The sequence below is a fragment of the Microcebus murinus genome, chromosome 24, assembly GCF_040939455.1.
Source record: "Microcebus murinus isolate Inina chromosome 24, M.murinus_Inina_mat1.0, whole genome shotgun sequence".
Lineage (NCBI taxonomy): Eukaryota > Metazoa > Chordata > Mammalia > Primates > Cheirogaleidae > Microcebus > Microcebus murinus.
In genome coordinates, this window is record NC_134127.1 from 1,572,821 (window position 1) to 1,599,903 (window position 27,083).

Consider the following 27,083-nt stretch of genomic DNA (forward strand, 5'->3'; position numbering starts at 1 on the left):
CACTTGGAGCAGAAACGGCAAGAGGCGGGAGGGCGTCCTGCACCCGGGTTTGTCCTGTTTCCCTTCTCTCTTTCCTCTCGGGCTCCCCATCAACGCATGGCCTCGGACGGCCAGCAACTTAATCGAAACACAATAAAAAAAAAATCTGGTATGTGAAAGCAGCCATAACACAACGCAGTTCAAACTATTTAGGAAAAGCGGAGGCCTCTGGCGGTCTGCAGAGTGAGCAATCGCCGCGTGGGCAATACCGGGAAAGGCAGGAGGGCCGGACCTGGCTTCCACCTGGGGCCGGCTCAGGTGCAGCCTCATGTCGTGCCTTGCACCCTAAGGAGGGAGAGCCGTTCGGGTGGGCGGGCGTCCCTGCCATCCACTTTTCCAGTTTCCAAGGCCTTGAATCCCACCCTCAACTACCAGCGTGAGACAACGGCTCTCTCGCTTTCCTCTGAGCGTCTAACCCAGATCGAGGCCCATTTGGTGCCCCCTGGGGGGTGCTGTCCAAGGTCCCACCCCCCATCCACCCCTGTAGGCTTCCAGACCTGTGGTCTCAGTGGACCACCAGAAGGCCAATTTCTTGGACTATACTCGTTTATTTCCTTGCATAATTACTTTCCTTGGATTGCATGTAAAAAATCCTGCCCTTGGCTTTAATTAAACATCCTTGAAACAGTGACGCAAGGTTCACTGCTGCATTTGCAGATGAACTATTGTTGCAGACGCCATCCTGTCCCACCCTGGAAAAGCCGTTTCCTAGTATGTTTCGTGGAGTACAAGTCTGCCGGATATTAATAAAAATGTCATGATGGGGAAAGGTTAGAAAGTTTTGAAAGAAACAGATGTCTTTCCTGAAGGTTGTCTGAGAGGGTTCACTAACAGGAAAATGCCACGGATCTCTAGAAAGGGGATAAACCGCAGCGTCTCCTGCTCCCTCTCACTGCCCACACGCCCCTGTTCTGGGCTGCGTCTCCTGGGGTCCGCGTCCCACGTGCCCAGCGTGGGCTTGGGATGGGTCGTGCTCAGGCGGTTCGGACCATGGGCTGAGCAAGGGGCAGAGGCACAAGACTCGGGGGCTAGCGGGTGGCTCGTCGGTGCATGGTAGTCTTCCGTACTTGGGTCCCAGGAAGCTGTGCAGCATCCTGACTGCGTTGGACGTTAACTTCTGCTACTCATGACAGGGATCCGAGTTCAAAAGTATCGCTCAGTACCCTACTGTAAAACAAGTCATGAAGATAGAATATACTTTTTTGAAAAAAATTAGTGTTGGGAAAAGGGTACAGAGATAAGTTTGTCGTATTAACGTTTTGTGGTAGTGACGGGGTGATGCCAATTCTTACAAGAGCTGGCTGCCTAGGAATAGCACCGAGAGACCCACCTCCCCTACGGGAAGAATTTCCCTCTTTCGCTTCCTAACACATGCCCCCCACTGATCCCTGGACTTCAGCCTCTGGAGCTCCAAGAATGCCCAGCAGGGAGAGCTTGCTACTCCTCTTCGGCAAGCAGACGGACCACTGAAGGTGTGCGTGCAGATGGCACGGCCCTGCAGCTGATGCAGAGTTAATTATTTCGAGGCTGATGATTTCATTTTAAAGTGGGAATTGAAGTGCGTTTTGCTGAAGCTTCCAAAGCGGGGAGGAAGACTGGAGGAAGACAGCAGGTCAATAGGTGTGGTTGCCTGATGGTCTGTCTGTGTCCAGCCCGGCCCTCGGGATACACCTTTAGCCGGGAGGGACAGCAGGATAGATAGTCAGCATCACAGGAGAACCAAATGGCAGGCTGGACTCAGCCTGGGGGGGCTTTCAGGTGTGCAGATGTCCACCTGGTGGGAATGCTTAGCAAGTTCTCTCGCCCTGAGTAGTTACCGTAGTTACCCGACCACCTATAATTTCACCATTAGAGCGAAATGCCATTGGTTCTCGGAGATTCTTCTGTATCCGAGAGCCCTTGGGAATGAGTGACCCCAGGCAGGCCACCCTGCTATCACCTAGCACCCAGCTCAGGGTGGACTGAGGGAAACACGCCGGGGCCCTCGTGTGTGCACCTCCCAACTAAACAGGTGGGGGCGGCTATTCGAGAAAGCTCTCCAGGACCAGGGTGCCTACTGGGGTGCAGAAGGGATCTTTCAGGGTGCATGCCCCCCCGCCCTGATCATGCAGTGGGGCTGAGGGAGGAGGCGCGTGCGTGGCGCTTCATGTCATGGCCTGAGCCCGGCCCCACCAGCCCAGGACAGGAGGAGACAGGGGTGAGCTTCGACCCCGCGCAGAGCCCCCTCTGCAGGCCTTGTCCCAGGAGGAGGTTGAGTCTGTAACTGAAGCGGGGGACGGGAGTAGGTCCCTAAACAGGGGACTGTAGACAGGTGAGATGGGTGCGCTGCATGATTCTCTCTGATGGAAGCAGCCCTGGAGCGGCTCGTGTGCTGGTGAGGGCTCTGCAGAGGCATAGAACCAACAGGCAACACACATACATGCGTATCTGACATGCAAACATGTGTGCGTATCATGTGTACATGCATATATGTGAGCAGAGTTGGTCTGAGCTCACATGATCACAGAGGCTGAGGAACGCTACCATCTGCTGTCTGCAAGTGGGGGGACAGGAAAAGCTGGCTCCGTCTGAGTCCAGAGGCCCGAGGACCAGACCGGGGAGGCTGCAAGTCTTATTCTAGTTCTGAAGGCCTGAGAACGGGGGGTGGGGGGCGGGGGTGCCGCTGGTGGGAGCCCTGGGGTCTGGGGGCCCGGAGCCCAGCAGTGCCAGTGAGACAGGGTGGTCCCAGCTCAAGGAGCAAGCAGGTTTGCCCTTCCCCTGCCTTTCTTTCAGTGGGACCCTCAGGGGTTCTGGGAACGGGCAACTGCGGCCTCCAGATGCCCGCAGGCGGCCCCCCGACAGAATCTGACCTTCACAGAGCAAATTTGTTCTGTGAAATTTGGATTCTGTCAAGAGGCCACGCTGGAGGGTGCAGAAGGCCCCACGTGGCCCCATGTGGCTCAAGGGATTGGATCTTCCTTGCTCAGCCTACTGATTCAAAAGCTAACCTCTTTTGGAAAGACCCTCACAGACACACCGAGACGCAACGTCCTACCAGCTGTCTGGGCACCCCATAGCCCAGTCAAGCTGACCCATAACACTAACCCTGACACCCAGGCAGGGAGACTTCCGGAGTCCTGTCTCGGGACCCAGTAACTCCCCGAGTGGGAGGCAGGCAAGGGCTTCTCCCAGCACGGCGGCTGTGCTCGGTCTGCAGAGGCGGGGCCAGTGGGGCACAGAGAGGGGGCAGCCGGCGGGCGGTGGGTGCGGGCGGCCGGCCCCCAGCTGTGGCTCTGGTGGGAGGAGAAGCCACCATGGGCGCCACGTGGAGCCTGGAGGGGCGCACAGGGGTGGCGGCTACTCAGGACCACCCTGCTGTGGCTGGCCGCGGGGCCCACGGTGGCATTCGGCAGGGCAGCGAAGGAGACCTCCCTTTCTTCATTTCCCTGGAGGCTCCTTCTGGGGAGAACAGCTGTACGCACGGCAGTGGGTGGAGACAGAAATGCTCAAACCTGGTGAAGCTGGGTGTTCTCGGCACCGGGTCTCGGGCAGGCCCCGGTGACAGCGAGGGCCCCTGCTAAGGCCCCTGAGGCTGCTGGGGGCCACGCTACGCCACTGTCTAAGGACCCAGGGGGTGAAGGGGGGGCGCCTGAGCCACGAGTTGACTGGGGCTTATTCGCAGCGGGGAGCCGCGGCACGGGCGGGAACGCAAGCACCCCAGGGACCACAGAACGCCACTGACAGCAGGTGCCCGGCCACTGCTCACAGAGCAGACAGGTCATCCAGGCGGCAGAAAGGGGCTGTTGGGGCCTCGGGGGGAGGAAGGGCACCAGCACCCGCCGTCCTCCGTCTCTGCGGTTCTGTCCCGGCCGTGCCCAAAGCGGCTGGCGGCGGCTTTTCACCATCCGAAGGGCGAGCCGAGTGACCCTACACAACGCAGGGCCCCTGACATACTCAGAAGCCCTAACGTCTGTGTGCGGAGAGAGCAGAGCCTCTTTCTGATGGGAGGTCCGGTGACTCGGCCAGGCCGGGCTCGCTGGTGTCTGGACGGCGATAGCACGCCACGTCTCCGAGCTCGGCCGGCCGACGGGGGCAGGAATCCTGGCCGACAGGGTACCGGGGTGCTCTCCCCCAGCAAGACCCACACGGAAAGTGCGACAACCGCCTCTAACAGAACGCACGCCGGATTAGCCCTGGGCTGCGGTCTGAGGCAGGTGCCTGCTGCCAGCGCCCCTTGCCGCTGCGGCCGGGGCCGTGCGAGTCACCTTCGCTCCGGCACAGCGCACGGGGACCGGCGTGAGCGCAGGTGCGCCCGGCTGGGGCTTCCTTTCTCCGGGAAGTGGTTTTCAGCAGCACGTGGCCGCGGCCGGGGGGGACAGAGTCCCGTGGGGGCAGCTGTCACACAGTGTCATCCGGCTGGCAGGGCAACGCGGCGGGGCAGGGGACAGTCCGCGCCCTCACGTGGCCCCCAGGGAAGGGCTGCAGGGAGGAGGCGCTCCGGGGGAAGTCGCGGTGGCCGAGATGCGCTTTGGCCCCTCCGTGTCTTCAGCGAGCATTTGTCCTACCGCGTGCCGGGCGTGCGTGTGAGGGGAGACACAAGCGCCCGCAGCGGGAGGAAGGAAGCAGCTGCATCAGCTGTTCCAAAATCGCGTGGAGATGGCTAGCTAGGGATCGCTTTGTTCATTCATTCGTGTATTCATTCAGTCGCCCCCAACCACCACAAAGGCTAACCCGTGGCAGGGGCCGGAGACTGCTTACCGAAGGGGCCCGCGAGTGCTGAGGACTGCAGACAGACCCCCTTCCGGCCCCCAGGTCAAGTTCATGGCGGGCGGCTGCGTGGTTTGTGTTTATTCCTCCCGGTGCTGCTGCATCCTTTCCGGGAGAATCGCTCCCTCTCCGGAAGTGTGAGGGCAGCTGTGTCTCAGGGTCACCCAGAGGGCGGCATCTGCTCACCCGAGGGGAGTGTGTGTGTCCGTGCCGGGCGCGCGGGCCCGGGCCTGGGAGGAGACCTATGGGCGCAGCTGCGCTCTGCCATTCGGCCTGATTCGGTCCCCAGTGGAGGCAGGAGGAAGGTCAAGGTCATGGGAAATCACGCCCTGCAGAGTTATTTAGTCAGAAAGTTCCCGTACCCCGTTTCTGGTGCATTTCCGAGCCGGAGACCCGAGGACCTGTGATTAGATGGAGCGGGGACTTCGGATTAGATGCCCCAGGTCAGTTTCCAGTAGGGATGACGTTTGCTGAGCACCGAGGAGCAACCACCTCTCTCGGACGCATCTCCAAACAGCGAGGGGCAAACAGGGAGAGAGCGTGCCAAGTCCGTCACCGAGAAAAGAAGCTCGTGCCCAGCAAACATGAAGGCTGTTGGGCACTGCTAGCCAGCAAGCAAATGCAGGTTTATATAAATCTGTGAATTTTTGCTCATCTAATGGGTAGAAACTTAAAAGAAAAAGTGCTGCTGGGGTTGTGGGGAGATGGGTGCTTCCGTCCCTTGCTGCTGGTGGGGAGTGAATGGGTGCAAACTTCCTGGAGGGGAATTCGGCAATTTGTGTATGGACAGTCTTGAAATGTTCAGAGACTCTGAGCCAATAATTTTAGTGTTAGGACTTTATCTCAGGCGATAGTCAAATTTATGCACAAGATTTACGTTCGAGAATGTTCATCTCAGCCATTAGTATAATAGAAAAAATATTAGAAGCTACCTAAAATCTTACATAGGAGGTTGGTTAAATAATTGATGGCGCAACTAGAGAATGGAAAACAGTTTATGCATTACAAATTATTTCCCCACAGAATATTTAATGATGGGATGAAATAGCGAGAAAGCAGGGCACACAATGCTAGACAGAGTATTTCAATTTTCTTAAAATTGGATAATACAAGTATAGAAAAAGTACAGTAACAGCCAGTATATGATTATGGGGGTGTTTTTCCCCTTCATGTCTTTTTCTATTTGGCGTTTTACAATAACGAATCACATCTTCCTCTCTGAGCCTCAGTTTACTGTTTTGTAAAATGGGACTCTCCACGCCGACATGACACGATGTTGGGCAGATCGGCAGCTGCGAAGCACCCTGCGCAGTGACCAGCGCAACGTGCTAGCCGGGACGGTTTCGGCGTCGCTACCTGCAGGTGCCAAAGGGGCTCACCTGGCCCGGATGCTGATCCATCACAGTGACTCAAGTTGTTAGTCCCACCCCGCTTTTTATCAAGATAACACAAGGATTCATTGGGAAAAAAAAAAATCTAAGTTTTCTGAACTGCGGCTGCAATGCTTGCATTCTGTTCTTCCCCACGAGGCCGGCTGAGCTTTCAGCTTCTCACGTCCAGCGCGACCGTCTCCATGCTCCAATGAGGAAAGCTCAGTTTAGAGCTTTGGAAATCCAGGTGCTACCACTGATCGCCACTGCACTCGCCTCAGATGGCTCTGCTGCGATGAGGAAGCTATGCACTAATGACGCAGACTTCCAGTCCCCGCAGTTGCAGGAGCTGAAGCTCTGTCACCGTGGGTGACGGTGACATTGACGTAGTGCCTCCCCCACATGCTCTCTACGCTCTCTGCAGAATGCCTGTTGCTCCCTCTGGCAGACCCAGTTTTCCAGCTCTGTTCTTCTCTCTCTTTCTTAGGTCTTTCTGTTTCTGTCTTCTCTGGTGCCCAGCGAGGCTGAGATCTATATTCTGAAACCTTAGGTGAGAAGAAACAACTTCCAGTTGGAGTGAAAATTTAAAAAAACGTACGCCACGTAAAAACAAAAAAAAACGGGCAAAGTATGCGTCCCTGGAGACACTGTTAATTACCTCCTCTGGCTGACCCAGCCCAGGGTTTTATTAGTTAACCAATTCGCACCTGTCAGCTAAGAAGGCTCAGCTAATGGGATCACTTTGGAGCTCTGAACGGGTGCCCAGAACAGGTGGCGAGGCTGGGGAACTGGCACGGCGTCCTTTTCATGTACAAGCACCAGGGCGTCTTCTCTTCCAAATGAGCGTTTCCAGCCCATCCAACTCACCGGGAGGGAAAAAAAAAAAAACACTTTCACCTGCCAAAGTGATTAGGAGAAAGTGGAGCCTGCAGAAGACGAGGGCTGCGGTGGGAAGCATGTTATTCTTTATCGGCATGCGAGTATGGGCTGCCGATTCTAGAAGACATGCAGTCTCCTAGTAGTGCCTGCGACAGCCCACGGGCGGGCGGCTCGCCCAGGGTCTCTGCCGCTAAAGTCCCAAGATGAGAAGCCTTGGTTGGACGGAACACCCCGCTTACCCCCGCCTTGGGGAGAAGTGAGAGGAGGTGGAAGGAATGCGAGCATCACGGCTGAGGTTGCACAGGCCTCTCCTGCTGCCTAAGTCCCGGCTGCAGACCGCTGCGAGCTATGGACCGTGGGCTGATGCGGAGGAGGAATCGTCTACCCCAGGCGGCTCCGGCCGGGGAAGCCCAAGCTCCACGTCGGCATTCTAGACTCCGGTCGTGCCCCTTGCGTGGGCAGGCGAGGTGCCTCTCGGACCCTGCTTCTCCTCTCTGAAGTGGGGACCACAACCCAGGCTTTCCGCCTCCCAGGGAGGCCGTGAGGGCTCTGGGGGCCCATGGGAATAGAGCTTCGGCAAACCAGCAGTGCCCGCAGTGGCATTGCCACCCCCTGGCGTCTGCTTTTGCTCTTCCTATTTCACTGGAGGAAAAACCTCCACCTGCTCCCCGATGCCATCTGCTCTGGAGGGGTTCACTTGTAACAGGATTGCGGAGGTTTTGCCTTGATAAATGATGTGTGTTTTCTTCTGTCCACCAAATGACTTATCCTCAGTGTAGGGATTTTTTTTTTTTAGAAAATACTGCAAATATAAAAAAGAAAAAAAAAATTTCACCCCAAATCCCGTTGCGCAGAGGCAACCACTTTCAGTGTGTTTTTGTGAGTTTGCCCTTTCCGCGGGCTGCAGGTGGAGGTAGTGCCCGCCCCGCCGGGGCGGTTCTGCAGGAAGCCGTCACTTGCTTCGGGACTCACACGATTGCCACGCCCAGGTCCCCCCGTCCTCCTGCGTGTCTGTGACGCTGGCTTTGCTTCCCCGGGTGCAGAGTGGATGGAGTTGAGCCCACGGGCGGCCAAGCCTGCAGACGGCCCCCTGCCCTTGTGAAGCGCTAGCGAACGACGGGACCTCGGACTGGAAGCGACCGGCGGGGAAGGCGCCTGAGAAACTGATAAGATGTCCCTGAGTCACTACTGAACAGAAACTTGAACCCAAGTGACTCCCTCACCCCCCCCCCCCACTCCCTGCTTTTTAGTTGCTCTCCCCTTGTTCCATTCTGCGGTTCTGCGGTGAAGTGACTGAAGTCACTGGCCCCAAGCGTGGCACCAACGCGGGCGGCAACACCCTGGTGCTTTAGCCGACGTCACTGAAGGAAAGCAGCCAACAGGCATGACGGAAAGGGCCGGGGAGATGGTGACCCGCCCGCTGGCCGAATACCCCCTAGGAGACAGAACTGCCTTCAGGCCAGTCCCCCCGCGCGGCCCGGGCCTGGGTCCTGGGTACCCCAGGAAGCTGGTCCTGAGCCCCGGCTGCCTTCCAGGAAAGCAGAGAAGAGGACTCCTCTGCAAACCGCTTAAGGCAACAGGAAGGGGGATCTTCTTTCCTGAGCATTCTCTTGTCTTTGAAAGAGTCCTGGGAGAGGAAATGCCTCTCTTCCCTCTCCTACCCCTCCCTCTTAGAGACAAAGGCTACTCGTAGTGCACAGTTTGAACCAGAAGGAACACCGGCTTTTAGGAAACAGAAAATGGTAGACGTGGGGATGTGTATAAATACACAAGCTTTGTTAACCAAGAAAGAGATGCATAAACAGAACCTGTTTACACCATAAACTTGGCTTCAAGAGAAAGGTTGGTAAGGGAAGGATTTCATTTAAATGAAGAGGAAGCTTCAAGCGATGGTTAGCAGCTGGTAATCCCCAGTTTGTGGGCTAATATGGAAGCAAGTGAATAAACTGACCTCGGGGAAAGATCAAAGTGATGCTTTTATGGAGTTCTGGAGTTAAAAGGGACCTGGGAGAGCATCTCGTCCAATGGTCTCATTATGGAAGTGCAGGAACCGAGGCCCAGAGAGGAGGGGCGGCTCCCCACGGCCACAGAGACACAGTTGTCACCCACAAAACCCACTTCGGTGTTATTATTTTAGGTAGCTTTGTGGACGCATGGGCGAGGAAAGGCGAAGAACGTTTGCTTTTCTAGTCTTTGGCCATTTCTCCCTAATTCTATTTGCCTTCCGAACCCTGTCTTCTACCTATTCGAACACTTTAATTCTTTTGATTAGTTGTGAACGGGTCTCGTGAAAGAAAAGAATGAAGTCAAGGACTTTAAACATTATTTATTTGCTAAAACAATCTATGCACATGATAAAAAAAAATCAGAAAGTCACAACAGAAGGTATAGACTCGGGAAACCGTCTGGACCTCACTCCGGGGTCTCGCCACGAGGCGTCGCTTCCTGGAGGGGCTCGAGCACGGCCACCCGGGCCCGTGTGCTCTGCGGGGTCGCCCACGCGTGTGCAAGCACACATGTAAATGTGCACTTCGCTTTTTTAAATTTCTGTTTGCACACGGCTGTTAACACACTCTTCACGGCGTGCCTCCTCTTGCTCTGATCGCTTGGCAGCGTTTAAGTGGGGGCTGCTGACACCTGGGGTCCTACCGAGTGGCTCCTCCCTTCTCAGGTGCCGCACGCAGGCTCTCCCGCCGTCTGGAAGCACCGTAATTCATTTAACACATTTGGGTCATGCATGTCCTCTTTTTTTTTTGCTATTTCAAACAATGCAGTGATGAATACCTTTGTACGCGTACACCATTTCACCCATGTGGGAACACCGCCGCGTATAAATTCCTGGCGTGGAGATGAATTTAGCCATGTTAGCTAATATAATAATCCCCCGACAGTGTTTTAAGATAGGCTCTTATATACCTCTTAAAAATTACAGAAGTTGAAGCTCAGAGGAGCTCTGGGGAGGAAAGAACGCAGGTGAGCGGGTCTGTCCTCTCTAGACGCAGCTCTTGCCAGATTAAAAAGAACACACCGAATATCGGTGTGCTAGTCGTGTCTCTCTTCTATCCTCTTATGCAAGGAGAATGGAAATTATGTCGGATGGACAGGACCGTCCTGCTTCCTAGAAGGGATTACGGAGCACTACTTTCTATCAGATCCTCCTACACAAAGGGCTCCCGGTGGGAGAGAGCTCCTCTCTGCCTCCCTGGTGTGTTTGCTACCCGTGGCGAGAGCAGGACGCAGGGCTGGGAACGTCAGAGCACGCCAAGGCTCAGGGGAGGCGGTCACTTGAGGAGGAGGATGCAGCCCCGGGATTCTGGAGGATGCTCCAAAGACTGAAGATGCAGGGAGGAAGCTGTGAAAGGCAGGGAGATTACAGGCAGCAGGGGAGGTTATGAACAGGGTGGATATCGTACACAAATAGAGGGGGCTTTGTTCTATTATGCTTTACATTAACGTTCTAATATAGCACGTTGGTGAACTTAATGGCAACAGCGGTGAGAAGAAAGAGGAGAGGAAAAATGAAAAGGAAGGTAGTTTCCAGAAGCTACGAATAATTACAATCTGGGAGGTATGAGATACTGGGATCTCACCCATTCCGTTCCAGCATCTTTATGCAGAATTAGACTCAACTAGCCCAATAGGATGAGAAAACACTGCTAAGGACTAAATTGTGTCTCCCCATGCCCTGAAATTCATACTTGAAACCCTAATCTTCAATGTATTTGGAAATGGAGCCTTTATGGCTTATATTTTAAAAACCCCAAAACAACAAATGTTGGCATGGATGTGGAGAGATAGGAACAATTATACACTGCTGGTGGGACTGCAAACTAGTACAAGCTCTGTGGAAAGTAGTATGGAGATACCTCAAAGAGCTACAAATAGATCTACCATTTGATCCAGCGATCCCATTACTGGGAATTTACCCAAAGGAAAAAAGGTATTCTATGAAAAAGACATCTGCACTCGAATGTTTATAGCGGCACAATTCACAATTGCAAAGATGTGGAAACAACCAAAATGCCCATCAACACATGAGTGTATTAATAAAATACGGTATATGTATACCACGGAGTTATACTCAGCCATAAAAAAATGGTGAACTAATACCTCTTGTATTAGCCTGGATGGAGCTGGGAACCATTCTTCTAAGTGAAGTATCACAAGAATGTAAAAACAAACACCCCATGTGCCCACCCTCAAATCGTAGCTAATAGATCAACACCTATGTGCACATATGAAAATAACATTCGCTGGAAATCAAGCAGGTGGGAGGGGGTGTCTGTAGGGGACGGGTAAAATCACACCTAACGGGTACAGTGCACACTATCTGGGGGATGGGCGTGATACAAAAGCAATTCATGTAACCAAAGCATTTGTGCCCCAGTAATATTCTAAAATATAGAAAGAAAGGTTAAATAAGAGTCATAAGAGTCAGGCCAGCTCTGATTCTACGGGATTAGTGTCCGTATATGAAAAGATACCCGAGAGCCCCCTGGCTTCCTACCAGGTGAAGACGCAGGGAAAGCAGCTGTCTGCAAGCTGGGAGACAGCCCTGCCCAGAACCCAGCCCCGATCAGGGACCTCCAGGCTCCAGAGCGGGGCGAAAGCGAGCTTCTTCTGTTTAAGCTGCACAGTCCCTGGCATTTTAGTATGGCAGCTCACGCCGACTACTATGGGCACTTACTATTTCAGAACAGCTCCTGGCGACTCGAACTCCTCACTAATCACTCGCAAGCATTCGGGGCCCCGTCGGCAGCGATCAGACGTAAATAAAGCATCATTAGCAATGAAGGCTAGGGGCTCTCGTCAGGTCTTTGAGAAAGTCTTTTATGAGTCACATCTGCCCCACCACCCGGGGGTAGTCTGAGGCTGGGAACATCTCAAAATCTGGTAGAGAGACATTTGAGGAGACGAACTGGGAAAGCTGAGGGTCGTCTGTGCAGAGCTGCTGGTATGAGCAGAGCCCCGACAAAGGTGTTTAGGAGACCCTCCTAATCTTCCAGGGCGAGGTCAAGAAAAGGAATCATTTCTTACAAACAAACCATCTGCCACTTCTGGAGATAAAAGGTCGTGCAAAATGGGCCACAGGTTCGAGGCGGTCACACGATCCATGCGTTTGTTCATCTGTTCATTCATCCTTTCACCAGCATACCTCTCGAACAGCAGACGTTTTTGTCCATCTTCTTGGGTTTTAGAATGTTCCCTTGGTCAGGAGTGTTCTATCGGCCAACTTCTGTTTATGACCCTCTGCCTCTGAAGCCCTGCAGCGTTTGTGTGAGGGACCCACTGGAATTTTCTGGGCCTTGCCTCCGAGAAGCTCTGCATTTACTTCCTACCCTCGGGATCTATCTCCTAACCGGCCAGCATGGAGCATAGCTGGGCGTCTCTGTGCAGCGGATTTAACCAACCTTCCTTCCTTCCTTCCTTGAGGCAGAGTCTCGCTTTGCTGTCCAGGCTAGAGTGAGTGCCGTGGCATCAGCCTAGCTCACAGCAACCTCAAACTCCTGGGCTCAAGCGATCCTCCTGCCTCAGCCTCCCGAGTAGCTGGGACTACAGGCATGCGCCACCATGCCCGGCTAATTATATATATATATATATTAGTTGGCCAATTAATTTCTTTCTATTTATAGTAGAGATGGGGTCTCGCCCTTGCTCAGGCTGGTTTCGAACTCCTGACCTCGAGCGATCCTCCCGCCTCGGCCTCCATAGAGTGCTAGGATCACAGGCATGAGCCACCTCGCCCGGCCGGATTTAAGCTTTATTAAAATATCCACTCACGCATTCGCGCCCTGTCCTCGCAGCCCGGGTCACCCCACTGCGCCCGCTGCCAGGGCAGAGGCCACACCGCTTGCAAGCCGCTGCCCTGGGTGGAGCCAGGAGGGCCGGTCACGAGAGGAGACCAGTCCACAGACGCCGGCAATCACAGACGCCCGGCTGTGCCCCGCAGGTGGGAAGCAAGATGCCAGGGCACCCCCGAGGAGGCAGTGGCCTCGCTGTGTGTGCAGCGGCAGACACGTCCCTTTCCGGCCCTCCCGCGTCCTGGCCGTGGAGACTGTCTTAAGGCGCTCGTGCGCTTGCAAAGCTTTCCCCGGAGAGAGTAAGCCCTTCTTAGCGGCTCCTTAGTAGCTGAGAAGCAGAGTGGGGTTCTGAAACTCCACCACTCATCTTGTAAGACTGATGTTAAGGAGCTTTAAGCTGACATGTTGCCACCGCCGTTCCCTCTGCCCTCCTCTGCACCCTGCCGAGGGAGCCTCCCGCCCCCCGACATTCTCTCTGATTAGAAATGGGACTGGTTGTGATGAATTCCAGCACTGGCCAAGGCCGTGTGGGGACACTTCCTAACCCTGCTCCTGACACAAGCCAGTGAGACGCTCACAGGAGCCGTCGCGCTGTGGCTTCGTGCCAGGCTGCCCCATGAGCACCTTTCAGCCTAAGATTTTCGTTCTATTTAGTATCTATTTAGTTCCGTAAATATTTGCTGTTCACCCCTCCCCCCGCCTCCCGTGACCCAGGCCAAGAGGCAGAATTTTATTTCCTCCGTTTGGTAAGATTTTCATGTCTTCTCTCCTCTCACTGGTGCAAATAAGGAGCAGAGATTGACTTCTAGGAGAAAGAAGACATTTTTAGGACCCTCTACGAGGGTCTAGCGCTGGAAATTGCAGAGGAAAGGCAGACGAGAGGGAGGCCAGAGGGGGCGAGGAAGCCTAGCCCTCGGGAAGCCCCTCTGCGACAGGCCAGCCAGCAAGGAGAGGGGCTCCCTGCGTCCTCGGGGCCCCCGCAGAGCTGGCGCTGCGCCCCGGCCCGGGATCCAAGACTGCCTCTTCCCAGCCAGCCCATCTGTCATCTGCCCTGGTCTCTGTGGCAGCTGGTGATGATGACTGGTCACTCCCACTCTTCACACATGGGAAAAGACCTCATTCAAAATAGGCCCTGATTTTTTTTTTTTTTTTTTATGATCGTAGGGTGAAGTCAAAAAGAAAAAGTGGCTGGTCCCGTAATAAACTAGGTGCTGAAATAGAAGCATCACTCACTAAGGAGGGAGGAGTTCTTTTTCTTTCTCTTTGGCGGGCACGGGGTAGCTAAGGGGAGCCTAAGGTGAGCCTGACCGGCCCCGCTTCGCGCAGAGCAGCTCAGAGAGTTTGGCACAGGCGTGGGATGAAAGGCTCGGAGCTCTGCCAACAAACCCAGAGGGGCCTTGGTGGGGAGAGGCCGGGGGAGGGTGGACTTCTAAGCGCTGTCACGGAGGGAACTACACCTGTCTTCTGGGAAGTGGCCCAGGAGCGAGGCTCGGGGGCTGGGGAGGGGGCCGTGAGCAGTCCTGAGCATGGGGGAGTGAGGGTCTTTCTCCAAGTCCAAACCAAGCTAAACATTAGGATAGTCAAAGCCCATGACCGTTACGTGTAATTTGTATTTAACAGCATTTTTGCATTTTTTAACTTTTGACATCAACGGATTATTGAGATAGCTTCTAATACAAAAGGGAAGGCAACGGACCCTTGAGCGATTCTTGAGAGCTGCCTTCTCTGGACACCGGACGCCTGAGAGACAGTGTGCTCAGGCATCTTTCCTTAATCATTTTGAGGAGCACTGTAATATCAACTGTTTATCCTGGTTGCATGACCTGGCGGTTGTGCTCCAGTGATTGGAAGAGTGTGCATGCATCAGCCGTAAGACACCCCTCTTACGAACCAACCTGAACATACACAGAGCACGAAGCGTTGCGCAAATCATGCGCTTTGTCCATCAAGCACCTTTCCGTCTTTACAGCGGCCCCCTCGGGTGAACGTCTAGGATTTCCTTTCTTCCCTTACCTTCCTCTTCAGTGTATCTCTCACCTCCTTTCAGTTTTTCTGCCCCTACCTGGCCCCAGGGGCCCCTTCTTCATTTTAAGAGGGGCAAATGTACCTGCTCTGCAACGCTGAGGCGGAAAGTTCTTCCTTCCCATCGTCTTCACGGCAGGCCACTGTCTCCTTGCTTGTGTTCACCACGTTTCCTGGGTGACCTGGGTGTCGCCTGCGCTAACTCGAGGCCTCGCAGGCCGTGCCAGGCTCCCTCCTTGCTGGGGGAAGAATGAGGGAATGGAGGGAGGGAAAGTCAGGTCCTGCTGCCACCGTGATGTGGGCAGTTCCGCACTCGCCACCGCTTCCCAGTAGGGTTTACGTGTGGCTGGTCAAAAAGGCAGAGATGGGGCGCTTCGCTCTCCTCCGAGTACGTTGAACAGGCCAGGAGGACCCGTGGACTAGACGGTACCTGGGCCCTCCTTCATTTTGCTACAGTGGTCCATTTCCTCCAGCTGAGACTGGGCGGGCGGCGCGCCCACTGCTGGGATTTCCTAGCTGCTGTGGGCATCGCCGGACAGCGTGGTGGTGCGGGCCTCACAAAGCAGTTATGAAAACACAAACAAGGCCGGGCGCGGTGGCTCACGCCTGTAATCCTGGATCCCCGGGAGGCCGAGGAGGGCGGATCGCTTGAGGTCAGGAGTTCGAAACCAGCCTGAGCAAGAGTGAGACCCTGTTTCTACTATAAACAGAAAGAAATTAATTGGCCAACTAATATATATAGAAAAAGTTAGCCGGGCGTGGTGGTGCATGCCTGTAGTCCCAGCTACTCGGGAGGCTGAGGCAGGAGGATTGCTTGAGCCCAGGAGTGTGAGGTTGCTGTGAGCTAGGCTGACGCCACGACACTCACTCTAGCCTGGGCAACAGAGTGAGACTCTGTCTCAAAAAAAAAAAAGAAAACACAAACAAGAATGTCATGAATTCTAACTCGTGCGGTGCAGGGTACAGCTGCATTGCCAGGCAGGCACACTGGAGTAGCAACTCGAGGGGCGCTGTGGGCCGTGCGGGCTGGGCATGCAAGGTCGGCTCCCAACTCCTGGGAGGAGGCTGGGGAGAGGGAGGAGCTGAGGCGGCCACGGCAAGGTCGAGAAGGCACCGGTCCGCAGGGGAGCTGCCATGGAACCGGGCTATGCGGGGCTGAGAGTGGAACAGGGCCAGCCAGGCAGGTGGGATGGGGCCAGACCACACCTGTCTCTGGAAGCCCGGCAGAGGGCAGACTGGCAACTCGAGACTTCACGCTTCCCAAAGCCCAGGCTCCATAAATAAGGAGCATCTTCCTGCGAACTCAGTGTTATACAAATGTTCGTCACATTCTTTAACTCTTGCACTAAATGGATAGATTTTGGAGTGGTATACAAACATCACAGGACTTGACTGATAGCGTGTGCGCATTTGAAAGACATTTCGGCTTAAGGCAGATCATCTGGATGGCACCTTCACACCTGGAGGTCTTCTCTTCCAGATGGGCACAAATCAATAGGACAGCGTGAGAATCTCCTTAGGAAGCAGGAAGTGAAACTGCGGGGCCCGGCACCGTCCCTCTGCCCGCAGCATTGTTCCTGCCCCCCGAGCGTTTTCGGGTCCCACTGCAGAGCCCACCTGACACCTGATCCAGTGACGGCAGGTGGCCGTGTATCACAGTAACACTGGCCCTGCCAAGACACTGCTGTTGTCGCCTCTTAATACCCAGCGGGAGGACACCTGTGCAGCCCCTTGTGGGTTTGCCGCCATTGTCTCAGCAGTATTAGAAATAGAAATCATCACCTGATTTATAAGTGAGGAAGTGCTGTGTGGCAGGTATCGCAAATATGTTCACGAGGTCTTCCAAGAAGGTGTCTGTGTTAGGATGGACGCGGCTCCTGGCTGGCAGGAGGTCCAACAACTGCGTCCACGTGTGTGGAACTTTCTTGGGGGGGGGGTGTCCTGCAGGCCACACGCCATCTACCAGCCTCATGGAAGGGACGGGGACCTTCTTCCTTCACTCCCCACCTCTTGGTCAGTTGGTGTATCACTAGACCATATCTCAGGACAGCTTTCAGCTCCACCTTTGTTATGAAGAATTTAACTGAAGCAAAACAGAATATGGGTATGCTATTAGGCCTTGCAAATCTCTATCTGTCTCTGTCTCTTCCCTTTCTCCTTCCCTCTCTTTCTGGTTGTTTACAACGTTGGCTCATTAATAAACACAATCACGATTTGAAAAAACTGAGTCATCTGGTTTTCTTTAGCAGAGTATTTTAAATAATAGAAGATTCCTTAACTGTCTTCAAACCTCAGGAAGCCCTAACTCTTCTGATACCAACTTTCTGAAGGCTCATTAGTAATTGATGAAGTCATTAAGGATGGTTCCTGGTGGCTGACACCCTCCTGGCTGCCACAGTCTCCTCTTATACTGTGTGGAAATGTCACTGGCTCCACGGGTTTGATTTGGGGGGGTAGGGGGTGCAGGGGAGGGAGTTTGATTACACAGATCTTTACAACAGCCATCAGCTAGAACGGAAAGCTGTGAGAATGTTCCTCCAAGTTTTAAAGCTGAGGAAGTTGTGCTGGGAGAAGTTTCCTGAAAAACCTTTCACCAACGCGAGGTTTCAGAAATCCTGCTAACACCATGTTTTCACTAAAACGCCATTGTGTGGTTCCAGTCAATCAGCAACGATGTGGCGTCGAAAGTCACCTTCTTTTTTTTTTCCCCCTCTTGTTTTCACACATTTCCTTCTTTCTTGGCATTGCATAGATTTATTCTCCTCTTCTTCCTTTTAGGAACAGAATTTGGCATAAATAAATGATAACTGAGAAAATGGTGTAAACAGACGAGTAAACGCAGAGTCTCTCAGCCTCCCGGTTGTAGGTCATGATAATTTGCTGTAGAAAGTGGTTACCCGTAAGAGAGACCCTGGTTCTGGCGAGTGCTGTTTAATTTGTGTTTTAACAAGGAAACCCACATTCTTCCCTTAATTACTCAAAATGGAACAGGAACCTCCAAAAGCCTTTCAGACCATTAACGCGTTGAAACTGTTAAATCAAAATGGACTGCTTTGCCAGAGGACTGCCCACAAAATGGAATTCGGTACATTTCATACCCCAATGAATTTAAATTGTATGGAGCTGATATTTAATACAAATGCAAGTGCCAGTGGAATCTGCATACTTAATGTGGATTCTCTCTCAGAATTAAGCAGTTGATCTACGGGACACAAAGGGATCATCCTGCTCTCAAAGAGAATATTTTATGACCAGGCAGTTTAAAAGGCACTGACATAAACAACTGTTTGCAGCTTGCTCTCTCTCTCTCTCTCATATCCTCAAAAGACAAAAAAAATACATGCTTTTTTAGACAAAGCATTTTGAAAAATCACTTGAAATGTCTTCCTTTTCCTTTGGGGGCAACTGAACCTTTGATAGGTGCTCAAGAGAGATCTTATTTCATAATTTAGTTTATTTCTCTTATTTTTTTTTTTTTAAGGGAGAAGCAAAGGGATGGCGTGAAGGCACACAGCAGAAGCCTGCTTTTCTCTTGGAAGCGGAAGTCATACCGCTCAAACTGTAAAAGTGTTGCTTATGGTTTTTACACCATGACTGAACACACCAGATTTTTTTGGGGACAGCGTTAATTTAAAATGTATGGCTAAGTTTAGCTTCATCGGCGTACCTATGTGCAAATTCCACCTAGACAAATGAAATAGGAAACAAATGTTTTGCTGCATTCCTTGTCCTACTTTTTAATTCTTAATATACGGTCACTCTTCCTTTAGCATGCCCTCGTTCCCTTCAAATGCTTGCAGGAGAGGAGAGGCGCTGAGCGAGGGGCTGCCCATTTCCCAGAGAGGAGACAGAGGCACTGAGAGCTCGGGATGATCTCCGCCACCCAGGCCTCTTTCAGCCTTCAGTCCCGAAATGTTTAGCTCCTTGTGTCCAGAGCGGGCCCCCCCTCACCCTGCTCAGCTGGAAGAGCCATCGCAGCGGAGCGAGGATTCCATGAGGCTCAGAGCTGAGCACACTTTATGTTCTGAGTTGGGTTTTATTAGCCCACTTGCTGAGTGCTAGGTGCTGCCTGTGGAGTGATAAAGACACACACGATACAATCTCTGTCCTTACAGAGCCCGAAATGTGCTCAGGGCAGCAAGACATGTACACAAGAAATAGACACTCACCACACAAGCCTTTTGCCACTCGGGACACAGGTGAGGACAAAGGCAGTTGTTCCCGGCCCGGAGGAGGCCAGGGCGGGGCTGGAACCCCTGGGGCCTGCTCAGAGACGTGGGGACCCCAGTATGAGAAGGCTGAAATGGTGTGCTTTTGACTAATCTGGAACTTGACATTCTCAGAGCTTTCTTTAAAAGACTCTTACATTTTTTTTTCTTTTCCTTCTTAAAAAATTCAGCCCATTTTGTGCATTGCCATTTTTGAAGTGGGTTATAGGTCTTTTTCTTATTGGCTTATAAGAGCTGTTTCATGTTAAGAAAATTAGTAATAATATTTTACCTCGTTCAACATTTAGCTGCGGAGAGATGTCTTTTCCACACGATGACAAACACATTAAGGGGGAAGGAAAGGTCGAAGTTTGTGCCTTGTGATTTCCTGATGGCAGGGAAGAGCATTCAAGCTGCTGGCACCCTCCATGGAGGGGTGCCCTCTCCCCTTGCTTGGGCTGATGACAGGAGTCCAAGCAGCTACAGAAGCGGGTAGCCGTTAGGTCTACAATGCCTGTCTCCCTGGATCAACCGGTGAGAACAGGGAGGAATTGGAGACTTTATGGACTTTAACAATAGCTCTTCTGAGATTCCTTGGATAGGGCGCAGAGCGAAGAAGGAAATCGTGTCTCTGGCTGGGGGTGGCTAGGCGGGCTCTGGGGGAAGGTGCGGAGAGGGAAGCCCCAGGTCTGGCGCACGATGTGCTCCCTGAAACAATCTAAGATGACCTTCACATGCCCTCCAGGGTGGCCCTGGGAGAGGCGGGCTCTGCGCCTGCAGCCCCCAGCCCCGCGCCAGCAGGAGCCCGCGGCCCCCACTCTCTCCGCCCCCAGCAACGTTTGCCACCAGGGGGAAATTGAGGCCAGGAAATCGTTGCTATGGGCCGTGTTGTGTGGAAGTTGCGATGCGGGAGCCAGAGGCTGATTGCTCGGCGGCTCCGTCTCCATCCCTCCCTCCGCATCCCTCCCTCTCTCCCCGCCCCGCCCCGCCCCGCCCCGCTCCTGCGCCCGCCGCCCACCTCCCCGCGCCCCCCGCGCCCCCGCGCCCGGCCCGCTGCGGCCCCTGCGAGCTCACAGGTTGCCGGCCGAACCGAATCGCCCCTGGGCGGCCGAGGCGACCCGCGCCGCGCGCTGCGCGAGGCCGGCGAGCCCGGTGCGGGGCGGCGCGGGCCCGGGAGCCAATCGCGGGCGGAGGGCGGGGCGTGGGCCCCGCAGACCCGCCGAGCGCGGCGCCCGCACTCCGTCCGCGCCGCCGCGAGCTCTGGCCGCAGGCCGGGACGCGCCACCAGCCCCGCAGCACCTCCCGGGCGCGGGCGCCGCTGGGCAGGCACCTGTGCCCGCCGCCGCCCCGCCCGCACCGCGGGCCCGCACCGCAGAGGTGCGCGGCTGCGGAGGGAGGGAAAAGTTTGGCGGAGGGAACGCGACCAAGGTGGGACCGCCGCCTTTGTTGGGGAGAAGGAAGACGAGCCGCCAATTTGGAAAACTTCTGCGCTGGCAGGACCCGGGGCTTGTTTACTACTCTTGGAGAGCTGTGCCCAGATCGGCCCGGTGGGTCTGCTCGGGGGGCCGGGGGGCCGCGCGGCTGGGGTGCAGGTCTGGGCTTGCTGGGTGAGAGAGGCCGGGCTGTGCGGGTCCCAGCGGACCCCCGCCAGACGCTGGGTCCGAGAAACAGGGTCGCTGGTGGTTTGGGTTTCCTCCTTTACCTTGGCTTGGTCTGCCTTCCCAAACTCTTGTGACCTTCAACTTGAGTCCCCTCGCAAACTTCTGCCCCCTCCCTCCCTCACACCCCTCGCCCCCTGCCTCAGTTCCTCAGATTTGCTGGAGGAAGGTATTTCCCAGCGTGTGGGGCCTGTCCTGCTCGACCCGTGGGCATCTTTGTGCGGCTCAGCCTGGTGAGACACCAACAAAACAGTCCTCAGGGGGAAAGGAAATCATTTAATTGATGGGCTCCCGAAAACTCTGGAAGACTTTCCAGGTTTGGTGTGTCCCGAAAAACCCTAATGGAGCTAAATTTGATCTCGTGTGAGGCTGACACCTTTGTCACGGGAAGGGTGTCCGGCCGGCCCTGAGCATCCGGGCGGCTCGGGGAGGTGCAGGCTGGTGGGAGCGGTGGGCTCTGTCTAGGCGCTCGGGTTGTCTCCGGGTGCGCAGGGGCATTTGTGGCAGAAGGACGGTGCTGAAGTCCTCCCCACTGCTTCCGGTAACTGGCTGCAGGTGACAGAGCTCACCGTGTCAGGTGGCTGGGCCAGCCCAGCAGCACCTTGGAGCCGTCTAAACTGGGAGGTTACAAGGACCTCACTAGTCCTTTGGTGCTTGGGAGGTGCCTTTGCCCCAGCTTCTGGCAGAAGAAGGTGTCAGGTAGGTGGGCCTCTAGGAAGCAGGGTGTCCTTGGGCGAGCAGGTGATGTGCTTGGTCTTGAACCTCCTTCCTGCTTTCAGGCAGGCAGCTCCTACTTGTGTGCCCACAGCACACCACCAGGTACGCCTTCGTACCTGCGGGGCTCTCTGAAGCTGCTGGTCTGGGCTGAGATTACACGCCTCCGAGGCCTTGGGGAGTTCTGGCGAATTCCCTCACTCTGATGTCTGCTCTAGACCTGCAGTCGGGAGTTGGATTTCCCGTCCTGGCAGGGGTGGATGTTCCGGGAGGGGCACTCCGGTGACACCCCTTCCCTACGACATCCCTCAGATGACAGTCTTGCTTCCCCGTCTACGAAAATCCCTTTCACTGTTTAATTCTTATTTTCTCTAACCACCACAGAGTCTCCTCCACCTTTTTTAGGCAGCTATTTTGGGTGGGAACTGTTATTATTGAAGCCCTACTCACAATGGTTGAAAAAAAAAATAACTGCCTAATTCTTTTTTTTTTTTTTTTTTTTTTGGTCAGGATAGAGTCAGCTTTCTCTTGTGCACATGCTGTCTGACAGTGTGCAAAACAAACTCACAGCCCTGCAAATTATGATTCCTTTGTGTTTTGGGGGCCTGGAGTGGGAGCTGAACTTTTCTCTGCTGCCGGGCATGTTTGGTTGAGCACCTCCTCCCCTGCGGCCTCTCTAGGGCATGTTGACGCCCCCAGGGAGCCCGGGAGAGGCAGCGGCCAGCACGTGGGGGACCGTGAACAGGGGTGCCTTGTTTTCATGAAGACAGCAATGATACTAGGAAATGCTCTCGAGTTTGAAGGGTGTCTAAAGCCGGGAGCAAGAAGCACAACTGGGGATCCCTTGGTGGATGCAGGTCTGCTAGATTTCTGTTGTGGTGGAAAACATTAAAAGTAAGGCATTTAAAACAGCTCCTGCACGGTGACTCACAGCACAGAGGGAGGGCAGGGTGGGGGAGGAGCCGCGCGAGCTTTGGAAGTACAAGTGGGGCACACTGGAGCGCCTGCTCCTCCTCCTCCTCCTCCTCCTCATCCCTCTCCGTGCATCTCCCCATTCGGAACAGAGATCATTAAAATAACAACTTTAGACTAAAAAAAGGATCATAGGAGCTGAAGGATAATTGACGAGGTGCAAAACACCCTCATCACAGCTTCACCTTGGGCGGGCGGGGTGTGAAACCCTGGATCTGGCACCTCTGCTGCGATCCAGTTTGCAGAATTTCCTCCCTGGCTTTGGGCTGCTTAACTCCTTGTGAAGCCGGCGCCTGTCTCTGCGTGTGAAGGGCCTGATGGATGGTCAGGAAATTAAATTTGCTACCTGTCACTTCATCCCACGTGGTGGCTCTAGCCCGGGCCGGGTAAGCAGCGTCCTTAGGCAGATCCACTCCCTCGCCCCGGCTGGCCAGGCGGGGCTCTGGGTCATCAGCCGCTGAGGTGGGAACGGCTGGGTCTTCCTGCCGCCCCAGGCCCCGGATGATTTACCTGGCGGGTCAAAATCCCATCCTTAACTGTTCCTGACCCCCAACCCCACATCAGCCTTCCTGCTATCCCTTTTCACCATGAACACATCAGCAGATCATCTTTCTACCAACCTGCTTTGATCTCGTCATTTTCGTGCCGATTTTTCTGTTAGAGAAAACTGTCCCCTGAAATAGGATTAAAAAACATTACGGTTTTGATCAGAGGAGAGCCTTTTTGCCTTCTGTTTTAAAATTTAATTTTGCGGTTTTGGGGAAATCCAATAAGCCCGCTTATTGTGTTGGGTGTTTTGGTAAGTGCCGTTACAGTGTCTTCGTTTTCTCTGATGGGCGCACGAGTTCCCGTATCCTAGGGGAGGTGTGTCCGGAGGCTTGAAACTCCCTAGCGTCCCTAAGAGCTGAGGAGGTTGGAGCTGCAGTGAAGGCTGTCTTGAAATCTGGTCTCCCAGATGTATTCACCACACTCCGCTATTTCCTCCTCTCCCCCTGCCCCATTCTTCATTTAGGAAACTCTCATAGCCAAAATTCTGAGTAAATAGTTCATCTGACTCACCCTTCCTCTCTCCCCGTCGGGAGCTACCTCACCTTGAAGCAGGCACCTGAATCGTCTTACCTAATCTGATCGGTGGGTATGCCCCTCTCTCCATCTCCCCCGTCATTTCAGGGCATGCTAGGGCTGGGGTTCAGTTGGCACGCTTTGCTCACCTCGCTCCTGAAAGAGTTAACCAGGGGCAGGCACGGGCGCCTGCCTGTGTTAGCAGGGGGTGGTGATCCTCCCACCAAGTTCAGCTCTGCAGGGACCCCACGGGCGCGCCTGGGCGGAGCAGCTGACCTGTGCGGGCAGGCGGACCTGCCTGATTCCTGCGTAGCCCCGCCGGGCACGAGCCCTCACTGCGCCACTGTCCCGAGCCCGTGCCCTGCCGCAGCCCCGGGCACAGAGCTGACCTGGGAACATTAGCAAGCAGTCCGAGTTGTCTGCCGGGCTCCCAGCTTCTTTGTTCTTTGTTCTCTTCTTATCCCTAGATCTGTTAACAGTTGGAAAGGATCAAATCTCCTCATTGGTACTAAAGTGTGAACAGTTAGTGGCATTGCCACTCCTGGAGGTATTTGCAATTCTTGATGGAGACCAAAGATGTGTGCAGTGGAATTCCAGGCATCTGTCTGCTGGAGGGGTTGGGAGGAAAGGGTCTGGACAGGGAGCACCAGTGTGGTCCTTTGCTTGTTGGCTAAGGCCGGTTCTGCTCTTACCCGTGCCGGGGACAGGCTGCAGCCACCCCGAGCACTGTGGCGGTAATGTCTGGGGTCTGGCACTCAGACTGTCATCTCTCAGAGGCGACCTTGAGCGCCGCGCCCACTCGCCCTTGCAGACTTTCGGTTGCTTGCCTCCCGTGTGGAGCCAGGGGGTTGGAGGACGTCCTCGCGGGTTCCTTCCTGCTCCAACCTTCTCTGGTCGGTTTTGCCGAGGAGTCCCCCGCACGACTCGGAGCGTGCGGCGTCCTCCCTGGCGGCCGGCCGCGGTGGGGTCGGTGGTGCGGTCCCAGCTGGCGTCCTCGAAGGCAGGCGGGGAGGAGCGGTTCCTGCCGTGCCAGAGGAACACAGGGGGAGAGGGCTGATGCAATGGCAGATCTGGGTTTAGGAGGGGATGTTGCATGGAGGATGGCGACCAGCTGTTCTCTGTCTCCAGCAAGGACTGAACGGCAGAAAATAGACAGAAATTGCAGCAGATGGACTTAGATTAGGTATGAGGGAGAATTTTTCCATCAGCAAGAGTTGTTGAAAAAGGGAAGGTTGTTTGAGCCTCCCCGACGATCTTTAGGAAATGGGTAGTTTGAGGAAATGGAGGTTTTAGCTGGAGAGGGAGCCAGAGGCCGGTGAGAGGCTGAAAGCAGAGCCTTTCTTTGGTCCAGGGCCCCGCGCCCCGCCCAGGTGAGCATCCTCTGCTATTTCTCCCAGACCTCGTCTGGAGCGAGGGGCAGGAGCGCAGCCAGCCCGTGTGCCCCCAAGGCATGGCGGCCGCTCCCTGCCTGCCCGTCCTTCTGTGCCTCGGCTGGCAGGGCCCCTCTGCTCTGGGGTCTCACCCCCGTCCGAGGGTCCACTCCCAGCCGAGACGGAGGAGGCCCAGGTGCGCGCACCGCGAGCAGAGCCGGCAGCGGAGCGGCCCGCAGTCCCAGTCACGCCCTCCCTCTCCCGCCAGTGCCATTCGCTTTGCAGCTCGTTTTCGTCTCGGGTCCAAATGGAGCAGAGCCTTTGCTTTTCCTGGGCTCCTGATTTCTCTCTGGCCAAATGGCAGAGGCGGCGGCACCTGTGGGCGCCCGGTATCTATCGAGCGCGCGTTGCTGACACCCGTGGCTCCACCACGGCCCCCTCATTTGCACAGCAGGCCCTTCAGTTGGGGAAAGTCTGGAAGGCGCAGCTGAGCCGCCCCCATGGGTGCTCCTGAGAGTTGCCCCGGGGCCGGGGTGGCGGGGACCAGAGCGGAAGGAGGGGATGGCTGGAGCGGGGGGCTGGGAGGGAGATTCAGGGACGTGAAAGGCATTTAATCTGCACCTGACAAAGGAGGAGACAGGCTGTACATGTCTCTTCTGGCTCTTCCCTGGAGCATACTCTTCCCTGCTCTGAGGGACGCTCACCTGTCACCTTCACAAAAGAGAGCACAGCGCCCCACGTGAGGGGAAGGGTGCACCTGCCTTAGGGACCTTAGGGCCCAAGGCTGGCTCTGGGCACGGCACGGCCAGGGACAGGGCCCCCACCCTTGGGAACAAGGCAATGGCTGGCCGTGGCGGGCTTGCCTGGTGGCGGTGTGAGCCACGTGGGCAGGGAGGCGCATCGGTGGAACGAGTGCCACGGACAAGTCTGTTGCCAGCGCTCGCGAGGAGGTAGCCGGGGAAAGGAGAAACACCCGGGACTGTGTGAGCGAGGAGGTGCCTAGGGGCAGCGCAGCTCACACGGCGCCCGGCCGGTTGGGGGCAGCCCGGCGTGAGGCGGCACCAGAGGCTCTTCCGGAAAGGAGACGGGCCCTTCTCCTGCAGGAGCCCCAGGGCGGCCGGGAGACCGGCGTCTGCCCGGGACTGTCTGGGGCAGAGGGTGTGCGGTGGGTGCCCGGCGCCGGCCACAGGCTTGGAGAGCTGGGAGGGCTTGGCAGTGCACACGCGGGAGGAGGGCTGGGCAGCCCAGAAGGGGCAGGAAACCGGGGACAGCAGAGCCTCCTGCAGAAGGTAGAGCGGCCCAGGGTCCCCAGAGAGAGCCCGAGGGGCAGGCTGACCCGCACACCACACCTGTCCTCTTCGTTCCTGCCGCCTGCTGAGGTCACGCTTCTGCCTTGGTTCTGATGCCACAGGCTGCGTGGTGAAGTGTGGTGACGTGTTGTCCTGGGTGCAGGGCACAGCATGGCTCTCCTGACTCGGTGCAGAAGGGGGCCTCTTGGAGACAGCGGCACCTGAGTGGGGCTTGAGACTCGAGCAGGAACCGACCGGTGGACGGGAGAGGTGTGGGCAGGAGGGGAGCCAGGTTTGCAAGACCTCGGAGCAGACACAGTGGGACGCGGGTGCTGCTGAGTCATGCACATGGCGTGTTTGGGGTGGGTGACGGGGGGCTGTGGGTGCCCGCCAGGTGGTAGTGGCAGCTGGCTGCAGTGGGGGGCAGCGGAAGGGTTTTAGGCAGGAAATGACATGATCACAAGGTCACATTTGCATTTAGGAAAAAAAGCGATCGGAGTAGTCGTGAAATAAAGAGTTAGGGGCGGGCTTGGGAGGGCATAGCATGGGGCCGTGCCTGGGACTGCCAGGCTGGCTCAGAAGTAATCTGCCGCTGTCCAGGTGAGACATGGCGAGGCCGGGAGGGAGGGAGGCATGCTGCCGGGGAGGGGAGGGGAGGGAAGGGGAGGGGAGGGGAGGGGAGGGATGGTGCCCAGGCCAGGACTTTGACTTCGTAAGTTGCAGGGAGATCAGGCAGAAATGAAGAGGAATTATTCACCCCCGGGAGACGCCGCAGCTGACAGGTGACAAGGAAAGGTCACCGTGGTAGATGAAAGAGAGAGCGGTGTCCCCTCTGAAGACGGGGAGGGGACAGGGTGAAGCCACGGGAGCCGGGCCAGGTTAGACGCCGGCGCCAACGCTTCACTGGAGGAGCTCGTGCAGCGAGAAGACAGGACCGCCCGAGGCCGGGGACT

At 55.4% G+C, this 27,083-nt stretch overlaps 1 protein-coding gene across 1 annotated transcript in view; it reads left to right on the forward strand.

The window, feature by feature from the left end:
* Nucleotides 1-20,396: 20,396 nt before the first annotated feature.
* ZMAT4 (zinc finger matrin-type 4) overlaps nucleotides 20,397-27,083 on the forward strand; it is a 315,873-nt gene continuing 309,186 nt past the window's right edge. The window contains exon 1 of the mRNA XM_075997234.1: nucleotides 20,397-20,612. The gene's annotated coding sequence lies outside the window, so the exon portion shown is untranslated. The remainder of the gene's footprint in view (nucleotides 20,613-27,083) is intronic.